Genomic DNA, 15,376 nt, shown 5'->3' with positions numbered 1-15,376 from the left:
GCGAGGCGGTACCTGAGAAGGCTCGCGCCCGGAGCACGCGCCGGACTGGGCGTGAGAAAGGGAAAGCGCTAGAAAAGGCGGGCCCGGTCGGGCGACCCCTTGCCCGACCGGGCGCGTGTAATTTTAGGAGGATTTAGTTCCGATCAGTTTTGTTTAGCGTATAATTCTTGCTTAGTATTAATGTAATTTTATTAGGCAAGATTTGACACTTCTTTTCACTTCTCTACACTCTAGTTTTATTTTCTTCTCTCTCTACTTAGACTTTCTCCCTCTAGACTTTATTTTCTCTTGCTCCTAAACTCCATTATAATTCCGCCGTCTTGGTACGATTTCTCTCTTATTAATCTCAGTATTTTTATTCATTCAATTCCTTATGTCTAGTTTATTTACTTTGCTTTGTTTAGCTTTAATCATGTCTGAGTAGTTCTCTTTCTAGGGTTTATGGGGATCTAATAAATAATATGAAGGGGTAATTTTATGATTATTGATTGTTAATGCTTAATTGATTTCCTATTGATTGTTTAAATGCTATGCAATTAGATTTGGCCAGGTTTATTTGTATGAGTTTAGCAATATTGATTCGAGATTCGAGAGATGAGAATTGATGTTTAAGCTTAGTTTCAATAGGCAGATTAATTTATAAATGGTTAGGTCGAGATTCGAGAGATGAGATTTAATGCCGGTAAATTAACTCTGTGATTGTAATACGTAGCGAAAGCCCTTTATGATCTGATTAATTAATGCATTGATGATTGATTATTATGTTTTACCCTGAAATATTGTTTATTAGTGAACCTATGCCCTAGGCTTTATTATTATTGATTTCTTCCCTATTTACTCTCCTTACTCATATTCTTCGTAGTATAGTTTTTAATTACAACAACATTGGTTACCTTGATAATTCTGATTATAATAATTAATTAGGAGTAGAAAGACCAGTTTCCCTGTGGATTCGACCCTACTTCCCTATCTACTTTAGTTAGAGGATTTAGGTAATACTTTTGATTAGGTGATACGACTTTAGCCCGTCAAAATTCGGCGCCGTTGCCGGGGAAACAGTTTTATCTTTATTTCTAATTGTTTTTGTAGTCTAGATTATTTTTCTTTTGCCTCAAAGGACATTAGTTCTTTGAGGTAATTCTAATATCTGTCTTTTTAGTTCTTTGTTTATGCCCAGGTGTTCTAGATCAGGTTACATTCCATTCGATCCTGAGATCGAGCGCTCTTTCCATAGACAGAAGAATTTTTATAGGCAGATCTTGGCAGGTTCTGGGAGTAACAATATTCCTAGAAATCCACTACCTAATTCTAGTAATTTGGAGGACTCTTCTGATTCAGAATTAGAGATGGCTACACCACCTCCACCTCCACCTCGCAAGCTTAGCGATTATTCGCAGCCGTCCCTGACGGATTTTCCACATCTTTCTCCTACACCTGATCTCGAGGGAGTCCAGTTCGAGATCAAGCCCTAGTTTATAACGATGATAGATAGAAAGCAATTCAGTGGAGCTAAGGGTGAAGATCCTAATCTTCACATTGCAGATTTCTATCAATACTGCAACACTATTAGGCAGAATGGGGTAACGCAGGACCAAATCAGGGAGATTCTTTTTCCCTTTTCTTTATGTGGAAAAGATAAATTGTGGTTTAATGGTTTGAATAGAACTGCACTTGGTATTACTAACTGGGGGACTCTTGCTTTGAATTTCTATAATAAATATTACCCTGCAGAGAAAATAGCTTTATTGAGAAGTGCCATTCAGAATTTTGCCCAAGAGCCAGATGAAGCATTATATGAGGCTTGGGAAAGATTCAAGGACTTGCAGAGGGAGTGTCCCCACCATAACTTGGCAAAGTGGCAGTTAATTCAAGCCTTTTATAATGGATTAGGGAATGCATCAAGGACAATTTTAGACTCCACAGCTAGCGGTAGATTTATGAATCTTAATGTTGATGATGCAGGTCAGGTTATTGAAGATATGGCGATACATAATTCCCAATATGGGAATACTAGAGGCTATGCAAATAAGGGCAAGCATCATGTTGATTCGGTAACCCTTATGCAAGCTCATCTTACTTCTATTTGCCAGAAATTAGATAATCTTAGTACTACTATTCCTAATTCTGCTGCTATTGTTTCTGCTGTTTCTAACAATGCTAATGATGCTTTTTGTGAAAATTGTGGAAGTGTAGGACATTTTGAACAAGATTTCAGGAGTTCAATGGAGCAAGTTAATGCTTTCCAAACCTACAAGCAAAATAACCCATACTCCAACACCTACAATCCTGGCTACCGAAACCATCCCTACTTATCTTACCGTAGCACCAATGTTCAAAATCCTCCACCTCCACAACAACCACAACAAGCACCCCCTCCACAGCAAAAATATTACCACCCTCATGCTAACCAGAAACCCCCATCACAAGCCCCTACTACATCTTCTGACCCTACTTTATCAGAAATTAGGGCAATGCTGACTAGTATGCAAAAACATATGGAGAGTAGAGACTAACAAATTGACTCTATTATAGCCCATAATAAAGTCATGGACACCCAAATTGCCCAATTATCCTTTACCCTTCAAACTCGCCAGGAGGGAGCCCTAACAGCGCAGGGAATTCAACCTACGGAACATGCAAATGCAATTACTCTAACGAGTGGTTCACAATACGTTGGGCCCCCAATGCCCAAAGAGGATGAACCTGATTTAATTAATATTGCTAATCCTGATTCCGTTGTACTAAATGCCCCAGTAGGGATCCAGGGTAATACTAATATTTCTGAGGATTCATTGCAGGGTATAGCCTCAGGGAAGGATGCACCCCAGGGGAAGAGTAGGGAAGCACCACTAGTTATGAAATTACCATTCCCAAATCGCCAACTAAAGACTAAGTTGGACAAGCAGTTTGGTAAGTTTCAGGAGGTTGTCAAGAATTTGCAGGTAACGGTTCCTTTCACAGAACTTATTACACAGGTTCCTGCATATGCTAAATTTATGAAAGATATTTTGACTAGGAAGAGGGCCTTTAATGAAGTAGAAACTATAGATTTTACTGAGGAATGTAGTTCATTGTTACAAAATAAATCTCCTCCTAAATTAAAGGATCCTGGTAGTTTCTCTATCCCTTGTCATATTGGTAATGTCTTCATAGATAAAGCATTGTGTGATTTGGGTGCTTCTGTTAGTGTCATGCCATCGTCTATCTGTTCTAAATTGAATATGGGTGTAGACACCCATTTGTGTCTCCCCAAAACCAAACCCAGTGATGAATGCCTTTCACGTTGTACTATTATCGAATGAGGTGAAAGTGGTTGAAAGTCAAGTGTTGCGGTTTAGTTTTAATTAAAGTTCTCTTCTCTCTGTTTTTGAAAATGACTTTATTTATTTGAAAATAGCCGAACCAGTTTAGTTTGGTCCATAATTAAGGTCCAATAATAGTGTAGTTGGATGGGGCTCAAAAAGACCTTTCCAACAATATATTATAAGCCCAATTCCGATGAATATTGAGGAAGTTATGGCCAAAATACTAGACTGGGCCTGATTAATCATTTAAATACGGCCCAATGATCTAGAGGAGGGCCCAATGTTAATTATTATTCCTAAAATTATTAGGATTAATTATAGTTTTCTAGAAGTTTCTAGAAAGTTCTTTTTAATTCTAATATTATTAGATTTAATAATTAATTATTTTAAAATAGATTTTTATTTGGAGTAAAATATCGTTTTATTATCTTAAAAATACATATTTTATCTTCTGTACGGATTCCGTAGATCAAGTTGATTAAAGATCGGATTCCGCGTGAAGAAAACGCGCTAATACAGGTTGTCGCCAAACGACAATTCTGTCGCCGCGCGACAGACCCTGTCGCCTCGCGACAGAGTTGGTTCCTGGCGACAGCGTGTAGTTTTATTCCTTATCAAATTCTATGATTTTCCGGACTATTTTCATTATAAATAGGGTCCGAATCCTTGTTTTCAGAATCATCAATTCTCATTAACTCTTCCTTAATTCTTTCTTTTCTCTCTTGAGAAAAATTTGCTTTCTTTCTCCCTCTTTTTCTAAACTAGCTTTTTTACAAACAATATTCTGCATTCACAAGATCTTGAATCTCTTAGCCAAGTTCGAAGTTGCCTTCGCCCTAGACGTGCAAGGTTGATAATTTCTGAGGGTTTGGTCCAAAACTAGTCTAAACTTTATTTAATTTGATTCTTTAATTATTCTTTATTTATTTTCATTGAAGTTTACTAACTTGTGTATTTTGTTATTAGAAAGAGGTACGAGGCTTTAAAGTAAGTAGATTAGCTTACTTTCTATTTCTTTCACAATGTAGAAAGCATGCTTATTATTGTATTTAATTCCTAGTATCATGTTAGGATGTTTAATTCCTAGTATCATGTTAGGATGTTATTTTATGCTTTCTAGTATCATGTTTAGGGTGCCTTTAATCCTTTCTAATGTCATGTTAGTACCATGTTAGGTTAAAGCTTTGATCTTTATTGTTTAGTGACATGCTAGGATTTGTTATTAATCTTGTTAGTATCATGCCTAGGATCTTGCTATTATGTTTAAGCTTTATTATGCCTTATCATGCTATTATCATCGTTATTATTTATTATTGTTATTGCTTGATCACGCCTTTTATGCAGGTTTAAAGGGAATTTGTACTTGAAATCATGCTTAATAAGATAATTAATAATTTGGTTTAGGCTAATGTGATTTTAACTCAAGTGATCGCCAATAATAGTCTTATTTGTGCATTAATATTCAACCAACATAGATAAACAGGGTAGGTTCAATATAATGTTTGTATGTTATTCGAAAAGCGCGCATGAATACGAGTAGAATAAAGTAGAGGCCTATTTTATAGGGCGGGTCCTTTCTTTTGTAGATTGGATTCTTACCCTCATCCCCGGACCCTATTTGGTTCAAGACCTTATGGAGTAGTTGATGGTCCTTTTGGATTGTCTTTTGGGTTTACAAGTTCCTAAAACTTGTTGATGACTCTTTTTGCTCTTTGTCTTTCCCTTTGGAACGCCACCGTACTTTAGTGTATGATCACAGTGGGGTTCAAGTTTGGGGTTATCATAATGCTTGAAATATTCCCTACAGTTTTTTGGCGACTCCACTGGGGAGGATTTCTTTTTATATTCCTGAAATTTATTTAATTTTGGCAATTATTTAGAATGAGCGGATGAGACTCGAAAAATTCTAAGTATTTCATGTGCGTGATTTGATTAACATTATTGTCATATGCATTAAAAGGTCCTCATGGGAGCACCCCATGAGTCAATCCATAGGAATTTTACACGTAGGAAATTTGAGAAATATCTTTCATGACTAGAATCGAAAAGATGATGCGAAATCTGGAAAATTCGAAGAACACAGAAACTTGCCAAGGCATGTAGGAACTAGCGTCTAGAAAACAGGGATTGTCGCCCGTAAAAAGTTTCTGTCGCCTGGCGACAGTTCTGTCGCTTGGCGACAGGAGCTTTTTTGCAGCGACAGTCTCTGTAGTCTGGCGCCAAGTTCTTCCAATACCGAGCCAGGGGTCTGCCTTCTTGCTTTGACCATTTCTAGCATTGTTGGCTTGATTTCGCTTATTGATTGAGTCCTTTTCTCACTTTTCTAAACCCATATGTGTTCTACATATGGAAATAACCCTCTGGGAGTTCCTGCTTCACCTTCCCAATGGAATATCCCACTATCATGTGCAAAGTTCAGATTTGGGTACGTGTAATGTTTGTGAATCCACCAAACCATGCAGTCGAGTTCGATTTCATCACGAACTCGCGGAATCCTGTCCATTCGCTCCAACCCTCACGGTAGGCTTGTGTGCAATGCATATGGATTCTTAACCATGGACCTTTTTGACTTAACCCATATCCTCGAACTTTAGAGAACTAGAGCCATGGTTAGGTTGCAAACTCATCATATTGTGACTATGTGAACTACTTGCACCCTTGTTTGTATATATTATATATGTGTTAACCGTTTGTTTGACTTGTGTTAAAGACTAAATAAATTGACTAATGACTAAAAGGACCTTGTCTAATTAATTAATTTTGAATTAATTAAAGGCTAATAAATTAATCAATTCGACTTAGTACGACTTTAGGCATGACCATTTAGAGTAAAATTACTGGAAACAGTCCAGATTAATGTTCCAGCAATGGCACAGAAATTTGGACTGTGGCGCTGCAGTTTAGTGTCTGTCGCCTGGCGACAATTTTGTCGTCTGGCGACAGGCTCTAAATAGTGGCGACAGTCCTGTTGTTTTAGCGACAGTCCAGTTTTCTTGCTTGAGTCATCACGATGAGTCTAATTAACAGTCTGCTAATCGGATTAATCAGTTTATTAATGGTACAAACTATGTTTAAGTCTTTAATTGAGTTTAGGCACTTAAAGTTCAATGGTCATACACTAGCAGTCAAAGCATGTGACTCACATACACATAAAGCACACACATAACATGTTTGTCACATTATGACCATGTCTAGAGAGTCTTGAATGCGTGTTTTCCGTCATTTTTTTTAGGGGGGTAAGTCGGATATTAATCCTCCAATTTTAAAATTTCCCTTAAATATATACCCCGTTTTTTTTTCTTTTTTAAAGTCAAGTCAATTAGAGTCGAGTATTAAAACAAATATGGTTTAAATTACAGCGCGTGGTCAAGAAAGGAAGGGCGTTTAATCAAGGACAACACTTTTGTTCAAGTCTTACTTTTTGACAAACCAATCGGTAGGAAAAGGAAAGCTAAGAAGGCAATGGCTAGTCAAGAAGAACTTAATGAAGTCAAGGGACAGGTAGCCAACTTGGCTGAGATGTTGCAAAACCTATCGCTGCAAATAAGTAATCCTGAAAAACAGAAACAAATGGACCTAATCCAGGTAAGCTTGGGCAAACTGTCCAACGACTTTAGATTTCAAGAGATTAGCTCCCAAGGGGTCTCGGTGGATAAGGACCTTCTCCCACAAAAGTTCAATCCCAATGACATCCCTAAGTTTAAGGCTATGGACAACCCTTATTTTCATTTAAGAGCTTTTGAAACTGTAATGAGTGTTAAGGGGATAGATAGAAAAGAATTTCATTCTGTATTTTCATTATCCTTAGAAGCTGTATGTCAACAGTGGTACTTTTCACTTGATAAAGAAAAGACCTCTAGTTGGGAATCTATTGTGAGCGCTTTCATTGAAATGTATAAATGCAATATACAAGTTGAAACCGATCATAGAGAACTAGAAATGCTAAAACAAAAAGAAAATGAGGGTTTCACCTCCTTCTTTAATAAATGGAGGGAAACTACTGCGAAAATGGTTGAAGTACCTGGTGAGAAAGAATATGTTAGGATGTTCATTAAGAACCTCCAAGAAAAATACTCTAAGCACCTTAGGTACCAAAGCAACTTAAACACCTTCAAAGCTGTATATGATATTGGAATTAATATTGAAGATGACCTCGCTAAACAAAAAGCTGCTAATAATAACTCAAGTAGTGGCTGGAAAAATAAGAAGAACGACAATCCTTCTTCATCCAAATCTACCCACTCAAATAATGTTAGCACCTTTAATCTAAACGAAGTTTTGGCAATGAATAATAATCAAGGACAAAAGAAACCATTTAGGAAGAATTATACTCCTATTGGTATGAGCTATGACACCGCATTTGGCTGTTTACACGCAAAAGGTCTTATAACTCCTATTGGACCATTTGGGGACCCGTCTGTCGAAAGGAGAACGGCTAGCTGGAACCCAAATGCACATTGCAAATATCACCAAGGTAGGGGTCATCCTACAGAAAATTGTTGGAGGCTAAAGGAAGCCATTCAAGACTTGATCGATAGTAACAAGCTCCCATTGCCTCCTGCAAGTAAGAAGCCAAGTATCAATACCGCACCGCTATCAGATTCTTTGGCTATTTTCGACGAAGAAAATCAAATGGATCCATCTAGCCTCATAGAGCCTATCGAGACCATTGAAGAAGAAATCTTCGAAGATGCTCTCGAATTCCATGGCCAGGAACCTGCAACTAAGCAAGAAGTATTGGCATTGACATCAATATTGACAGAATTGAAAAAATTGATCTCACAAACCTTTGAGGCTATAAAAGAGAAAAATGAGTTACTTAGTAGACCTCCACCTAAACAAAAGAAACCTTTTTCTCTCCAACTAATTGACACTCCCAAAAAGAATAATAGAAAATATACTCCAATTGGGACGTCGTATACAAACATGTTCAAAATGCTCTCCGAGAATGGAAAAATTCAACCTCTCGAACCAAGACCATTTGAATCACTAAAAAGAATAGACAAATACTATTGTTCATATCATCAATCAGGGGGACATACAATAGATCACTGCTTCAAGTTTAAGGACTTGGTTCAACGTTTGGTTGATGAAAAGAAATTAGTTCAACTTCCACAAGATGCCACGATTAACGGAGTATGGGACAGTGATGATGAGGATGTTTACCTTAAAGACATTGAAGAAACTCCTCTATCAACAATATACCCAGTAAGTGACATTTGGGACGAGGAGGACTCGCCCATAGATATCCTCACTAGGTCCGGGAGAGTACAACCTCCCATTTCAACACAACCTATACCTTCTATTCAGCAAATTCCTGTGCCTATTATAGAAGACAACGATGTTGTCAAACAGTTAAAAAAGACTAAAGTGGAAATGAATGTATGGAAACTTTTAGCCACATCTCGAGAACATAGAGTTGCAGTCATGGATGCTTTGGCTAAAGTAGGCATAGATTCGGACACTACTCCTGAGGGACTTGCTAACTTCCTCACAAGTGACCTTCCAAGTCCAATCAATTTAGTCACCTTTTCAGATAAAGATCTACCACCGGAAGGTGACAAACACAATAAAGCTCTAAACCTCACAGTCATATGCAAAAGAATGAACGTTCCAATGACTCTTGTGGATAATGGTTCAGCAATTAATGTGTGCCCACTTAGAACCGCAAGAATGTTGGGAATAAGAGATGAGGATTTATCCCCATCAACCTAAGGCATAAGAGCTTACGATAACTCACACCGTCAAGCACTAGGGACAATTACCATGAATATAACGGCGGGTGCAATTGAGCATGCCACCACATTTCAAGTAGTGGATATCAATGCATCTTTTAACTTTCTATTGGGACGCCCTTGGCTTCATGATTTAAAGGCCGTCCCTTCATCTCTTCATCAACAAGTAAAGGCCATAGTTGGAGGGATTCCAGTTACCATTGATGCTTCATCTATGAGGATCAAAACAGTAGAAAATCCACTAATTAATGTGGAACATGATGAAAATGATGAGGATTTGTGGGGCTTTAGCGAAGAGGTCTCCTTAGTAGAGGAAGATGAAAGGACCCCTCTTCATTACGACCTCCACTCAAACATGACAACGAATGCTATCCTAAGAAAGCAAGGACATTTTCCTGGAATGACTCTAGGAAAGAAGAAAGGAATAGCTAAACATATGGGACTACCTGGCCTCCCTAAATTGGATACTTTCGGACTTGGTTTTGAACCAACTCGCGAAGACCTTAAGTGGGCCCAGGAAAAATCAAGAGCACAAAGGAATGCTCGCACACAAAAAAGGGAGATACCCATGGATCAATATCCTCTCACTTTAAATGGACAATTTATAAGAGAAGGAGAGGATTACCCTTGTCATGAATTTCCTGAACCCTTCGTTGTAAACGGTATAAGACAACCTGGGTTCGAAATCTTTTTGGATTGTTGCTTCCTAGACGAGATCCCAGCTCCAATTTATAAGGAGAAGGCACCTCCTCGCTTTGACTTTAATGTCATGGGACTCCTCTTTGGAAGAGAAAAGAATGAATCAAGATACACGGAGGATGATTCTTCACTTATCCAAACGGTTCTTCAAAGTGAAGGCTTTGATCCTTCCGAATTTATCACTCCAATAGAAGATCAAGAGCGTGGATGGCGCAAGACGGTGAAGATAACCACTACAAATGGAAAGAAGATTTCAGTAACTACACGACAAGGACCAATGTTCGAAGAATCGTCTAAGTCAGAGTCTGAGTTAGAGTCTTCCCCTATCGGGTCTTCTAAGTCTTTAGTTGTAGCACCCTCATCTTCCATTTCTACTCCTAGGATAGTTAGCAATCAAGTCCCAACGGACATTTCTTTATTCGATGTAATGATTTCTGAATTTATTAATATGTCTTCTTCCCCGTATTCTTCTTGTTTTTCTTTATCTAAAGATGACGAGCATTGCTTAACTAATGATGAAAATGATAAAGAAATAATTAAAGCAATGGAAACACTTGAAAATAAGACACCAATAATTGAGGATACAGAAACAGTTGATATCTCAAAAGATCCAACCATTAAAAGAGAAGTTAAAATCGGACTAACACTAAACAAAGAAGAAAGAACCGATTTAATTAATCTACTTAAAGAATTTATTGATGTATTCGCTTGGTCATACGAAGATATGCCAGGCATTAATAGAGAGATAGCTCAACACACAATACCATTAATTCCAGGAATGAAACCTGTAAAACAAAAGTTACGTCGAATGAAACCCGACGTAGCTCTCAAGATAAAAGAAGAAGTACAAAAACAAATAACTGCAGGTTTTTTCAGGGTATCCAAATACCCCGAATGGGTCGCCAATGTTGTCCCGGTTCCGAAAAAAGATGGTAGAGTTAGAATGTGTGTCGACTATCGAGATCTAAATAAGGCAAGTCCAAAGGACGACTTCCCTTTACCACACATCGATATTTTGGTAGATAACACAACAAATCATGCACTTCTCTCGTTTATGGATGGGTACGCAGGATACAATCAAATCCTCATGGCCGAAGAATATATGGAAAAGACAACATTCATAACACCTTGGGGTACTTATTGCTACACGGTAATGCCATTCGGGTTAAAAAACGCGGGTGCTACTTACCAACGAGCAGCAACTGCCCTACTCCATGATATGATGCATAAAGAAGTGGAGGTTTATGTGGATGACATGATTGTAAAATCAAAAGACTGCCAAGGACACCCAATAGCCTTAAAAAAGTTCTTTGAAAGACTAAGAAAATACAACATGAGATTAAACCCCTCCAAATGTGCTTTTGGAGTTACCTCAGGATAACTCTTGGGATATGTCATAAGCTCTAGAGGAATAGAGATAGATCCCACCAAAATCAAAGCAATCATGTCCATGCCACCGCCCAAAACCGAAAAGAAAATTCGAGGATTTATTGGCCGGTTGCAATACATAAGTAGGTTCATATCCAAGTTAACCACGATATGCGAACCAATATTCAAGAAGCTTAAGAAAAATGTACCAATTATATGGGACGATGAGTGTCAAAAAGCCTTTGAAAAGATCAAAGCCTATCTCTCGAATCCTCCTGTATTAGCTCCAGCACTCCCTGGAATACCCTTAAGATTATACCTAACCGTCACAAAGGAAACAATGGGAGCTATGCTTGCACAAGAGGTAGAAAGTAAAGAAAATGCTATTTATTACCTAAGTAAGAAAATGCTCGAGTATGAGACACGCTACACACCATTGGAAAAGCTGTACCTTGCATTGGTGTGGGCCACAACTAAATTAAGACATTACATGCTCGTGCATACCGTTTACGTAGTCTCACGAATGGACCCCCTTAAATACCTATTCATAAGATCTACACTTAACGGGCGTATCTCAAGGTGGATAGTGAATTTGGCCCAGTTTGATATAAGGTTTATGCCTCAAAAGGCGATTAAAGGATTAGTGGTCTCGGATTTTCTAGCAGATTTCCCAATAGAAGATTCGACACCCTTAGAAGAGAATGAATTCCCAGATGAAAGTTTAATGATGACGGAGGACGATACATGGACTCTATATTTTGATGGAGCCTCAAACCAAAAGGGATGCGGCCTAGGAGTCTTACTAGTATCACCTAAAGAAGAACATGTCCCTATATCCATTAAATTAGATTTCGACGTCACCAACGACGCAGCCGAATATGAAGCATGTGTAGTAGGCCTCGAAACCGCCTTAGCCTTAGGCGTAAAGAAACTCCGGATATTTGGAGATTCTTCCTTAATCATTAATCAAATCTCCAAAAGATGGAAGGTTAGGAGTGAAAGCTTAGCTCCTTACCAAACATATTTGGAAACTCTCACCGATCAACTGGAAAAAGTGAAATACACTTACCTACCTAGAGAGGAAAATCAATTCGCCGATGCCTTGGCAAGACTAGCCTCAATGGTTAGAATACCTAAGGAAATTGAGCAAATGCCTTTAACCATAGAAAAAAGGCATAAACCAGCATATATTCAAGCTATAGAAGATGATGAAGTGATTCAAGAAGAAGAACATGAAGAAGAACCATGGTTCATAGATATATTAAATTACGTCACCAAAGGAGAATATCCTCCTCATGCTGACAAAAGAGCGAAAAGAGCACTAAGACTTTTAGCTTCCCAGTTTGTACTCATAGGAAATGAACTACACAAAAGGGTGCCTAAGGGTCGAGCTCTATTATGTGTAGGCAAAAAGGATGCTCAAAGAGCTATGAGAGTAATCCACGAAGGTATATGTGAAACACATGTTAATGGCAAAATGCTAGTCCAAAAGATAATGCGAGAAGGATATTACTGGACTACCATGAATAAAGATTGTCATCAATATGTAAAAAGATGCCCAAAATGTCAAATTTACGCAAATTTGCAACATATCCCACCATCTCTCCTCTACACCTACACTTCACCATGGCCTTTCTCTACATGGGGAATAGACATAATTGGAAAGATCACACCTCCCGGAACAGGAGGTCACGAATACATCTTAGTTGCAATAGATTACTTCACAAAGTGGGTGGAAGCACAATCATATGCCAAACTCACCGCCAAACATGTAGCACTCTTTATCGAAAGAAACATAATTTGTCGATATGGAGTCCCACATGAAATGATAAGTGACAATGGAACTCACTTTCAAGCCGAATGTGAAGAATTGCTACAAAAGTATGGTATTCAACATCACCATTCTTCCCCTTATAGACCTCAAGCAAATGGAGCAGTTGAGGCCGCTAATAAAAATTTAAAAACAATCATTGAAAAAATGACTGAAAATTATAAGGATTGGCCTGACAAACTTCACTTCGCACTGTGGGGTTATCGCACGTCAATCCGAACATCAACAGGAAATACGCCATTCAACTTAGTATACGGAATGGATGCCGTACAACCCGTAGAGTTAGAAATACCTTCGCTACGCATCGCGTTAGAAAGTAAACTCGATGAAGTCGAATGGACTAGAGCACGGTATGAAGAGCTAATCCTACTCGATGAAAAGCGACTAGAGGCTCTACATCATACTCAATGTTATCAAACCCGCATGGCTAGACATTTCAATAAAAAGGTCAAGACTAGAAATATCAAGGTTGGGGACTTGCTATTAAAAGCATTAAGAAAAAATGTTTTGGATCCAAGAGGCAAATTCAGGCCTAATTGGTCCGGACCATATATTGTCAAAACAATCCTGTCAGGAGGCGCGGCTATTAACTGACATGGATGGTAATGAATTTTCAAACATGACAAACCTTGACCAACTTAAGAAATACTACCCATAAGTACTTGAGTGAAATACTCAAGAGAGCTACGTTAGGCCTGATTCCTTAAGCAAAGGATACGTAGGCAACCCAGACAGGGTGCGGTCACTTTAATCTCTTCAAATTCTGTATCCCCGAAATAACAAATACGTGTCTGCAAAATTTCAAGACTGGCGCCAGAAGATAGCCTCTGTCGCCAGACGACAATTTTGTCACCAAGCGACAGAGCCAAGTTGTCAGCGACAGTGAATCGGATAGCAGCGCCAGGTTTCTGCGAGTGTCTGGGCCAATTTCGCATATTCTGGAAATTTATTCGACTTCCGTACTCGAATTAATTCTCCGAAAAATAAATATTGTAATTGTTTTCATTGCTTTAATTGAAAAGTTAATTAAAACAAAAGCTGAAATTTTATTAATTAATAAAGAGATTACATTATTGATGAAATAAAAGCTGAAAAAAAAATTAACTAAAACAAATCAACTTTGTCTAATAAATCAAAGGAAAAGCAATGCTCTATTCTTTTTTCTCTTTCTTGATTCTCTTCCAATTTTTGTCTTCATTCTCTTCCTCTTGATCCATAACCTTTGCTAGGAGACAACCATTAGAAGACCGACACTCTATTTTAGTATAGATAGTTTCCCCCTCCGCTAAAACTTTATGTTTCTTCTCTACCCAAGCTTCCTTCTTCGTAGAATAAACTTTTATTTTCCCTTGATTTTTCTTAATAATAGGAGTTTTGAATTCAATCCTTTCCCCTAGGCGTTCCTTAGCAGGGACCTTTTTGTCACCTAGACGATCCTTCACATTGGTTTTCTCAATTTTGACTTGAGATTTTTGGAACCTTCCATCAAGCCATTGTTTCACTTTATTTGACAAACAAGGTGGTTCCTTGTGGGTAATCACCCCCCATAAGGGCCTACCACTCCAATATCTGTCAAAATGCTCAATCTCTTGTGACACAGGAAATTCATAAGGACGGCGGAGATCTCCTGTAGGAATGGTTTGCGCGAGACCATATTGTCTCATAACTCTACAAGGAAAATAAAAGGTTAATCTTGACAAACTCGGGAGATGACAGTATGCTTGGTTACTACAACCAACCATCGCCTCAATCTTCCACCAAGGAACGATCCAGCTTATGGTAAAATCACCGGCAGCGAACACCTTGCTCCACTCACGGCGACCTATCTTCAAAAATCGTTTCTTTCGCCGGACTATGCAATTTGGGACATATGTGTGTATATCATCAGGAGGATTAATAAGCTTAAACCTCTCCATGAGCCATATCTGTAAAATATGTATTTAATTAGTATTACAGTGTAAAATAATATTATTTAGTTCTTGGTAAATTAAAAATAGCATTATTTTATACCTGTAATAAAATTGGAGAACCTCGAAAGGGTGCTCTTGGATTCTTTCGTAATGCATCCAACCATAGCATAGTCTCTCCAACAATTAGCGGCATTGGATTTCTCCCCCAGTTAATGTTAAGGGAGTTAGGAGTTTCTTGGGTCATGCGGGGTTTTATCGCCGTTTTATCAAAGATTTTTCTAAAATTGCTAAACCACTAACTCAACTTTTGCTTAAGGATGCCCCTTTTGTTTTTACTGACGAGTGTCTTGAGGCTTTCAACAGGATTAAGCAGGCTTTGATATCGGCACCCATCATATGTGCACCCGATTGGAATCTTCCATTCAAAATCATGTGTGATGCAAGTTACTTTGCTCTAGGAGCCGTGCTTGGATAGAGGAAGGACAAAGTTTTACATGCTATCTACTATGCAAGTAAAACTTTGGATGA

At 38.3% G+C, this 15,376-nt stretch overlaps 1 non-coding gene across 1 annotated transcript; it reads right to left on the bottom strand.

Annotated features, from left to right (window-relative positions):
• Nucleotides 1–1,742: 1,742 nt before the first annotated feature.
• LOC145603284 (small nucleolar RNA R71) lies at nt 1,743–1,849 on the bottom strand. The gene has a single exon (XR_014104800.1). It is a non-coding gene; the product is annotated as a small nucleolar RNA R71 (small nucleolar RNA).
• Between the last annotated feature and the right edge of the window lie 13,527 nt (nt 1,850–15,376).

The sequence above is a fragment of the Chenopodium album genome, chromosome 21, assembly GCF_948465745.1.
Source record: "Chenopodium album chromosome 21, dcCheAlbu1.1, whole genome shotgun sequence".
NCBI classification, from domain to species: Eukaryota; Viridiplantae; Streptophyta; class Magnoliopsida; order Caryophyllales; family Amaranthaceae; genus Chenopodium; species Chenopodium album.
This window is presented reverse-complemented; position numbering and strand designations above follow the sequence as displayed.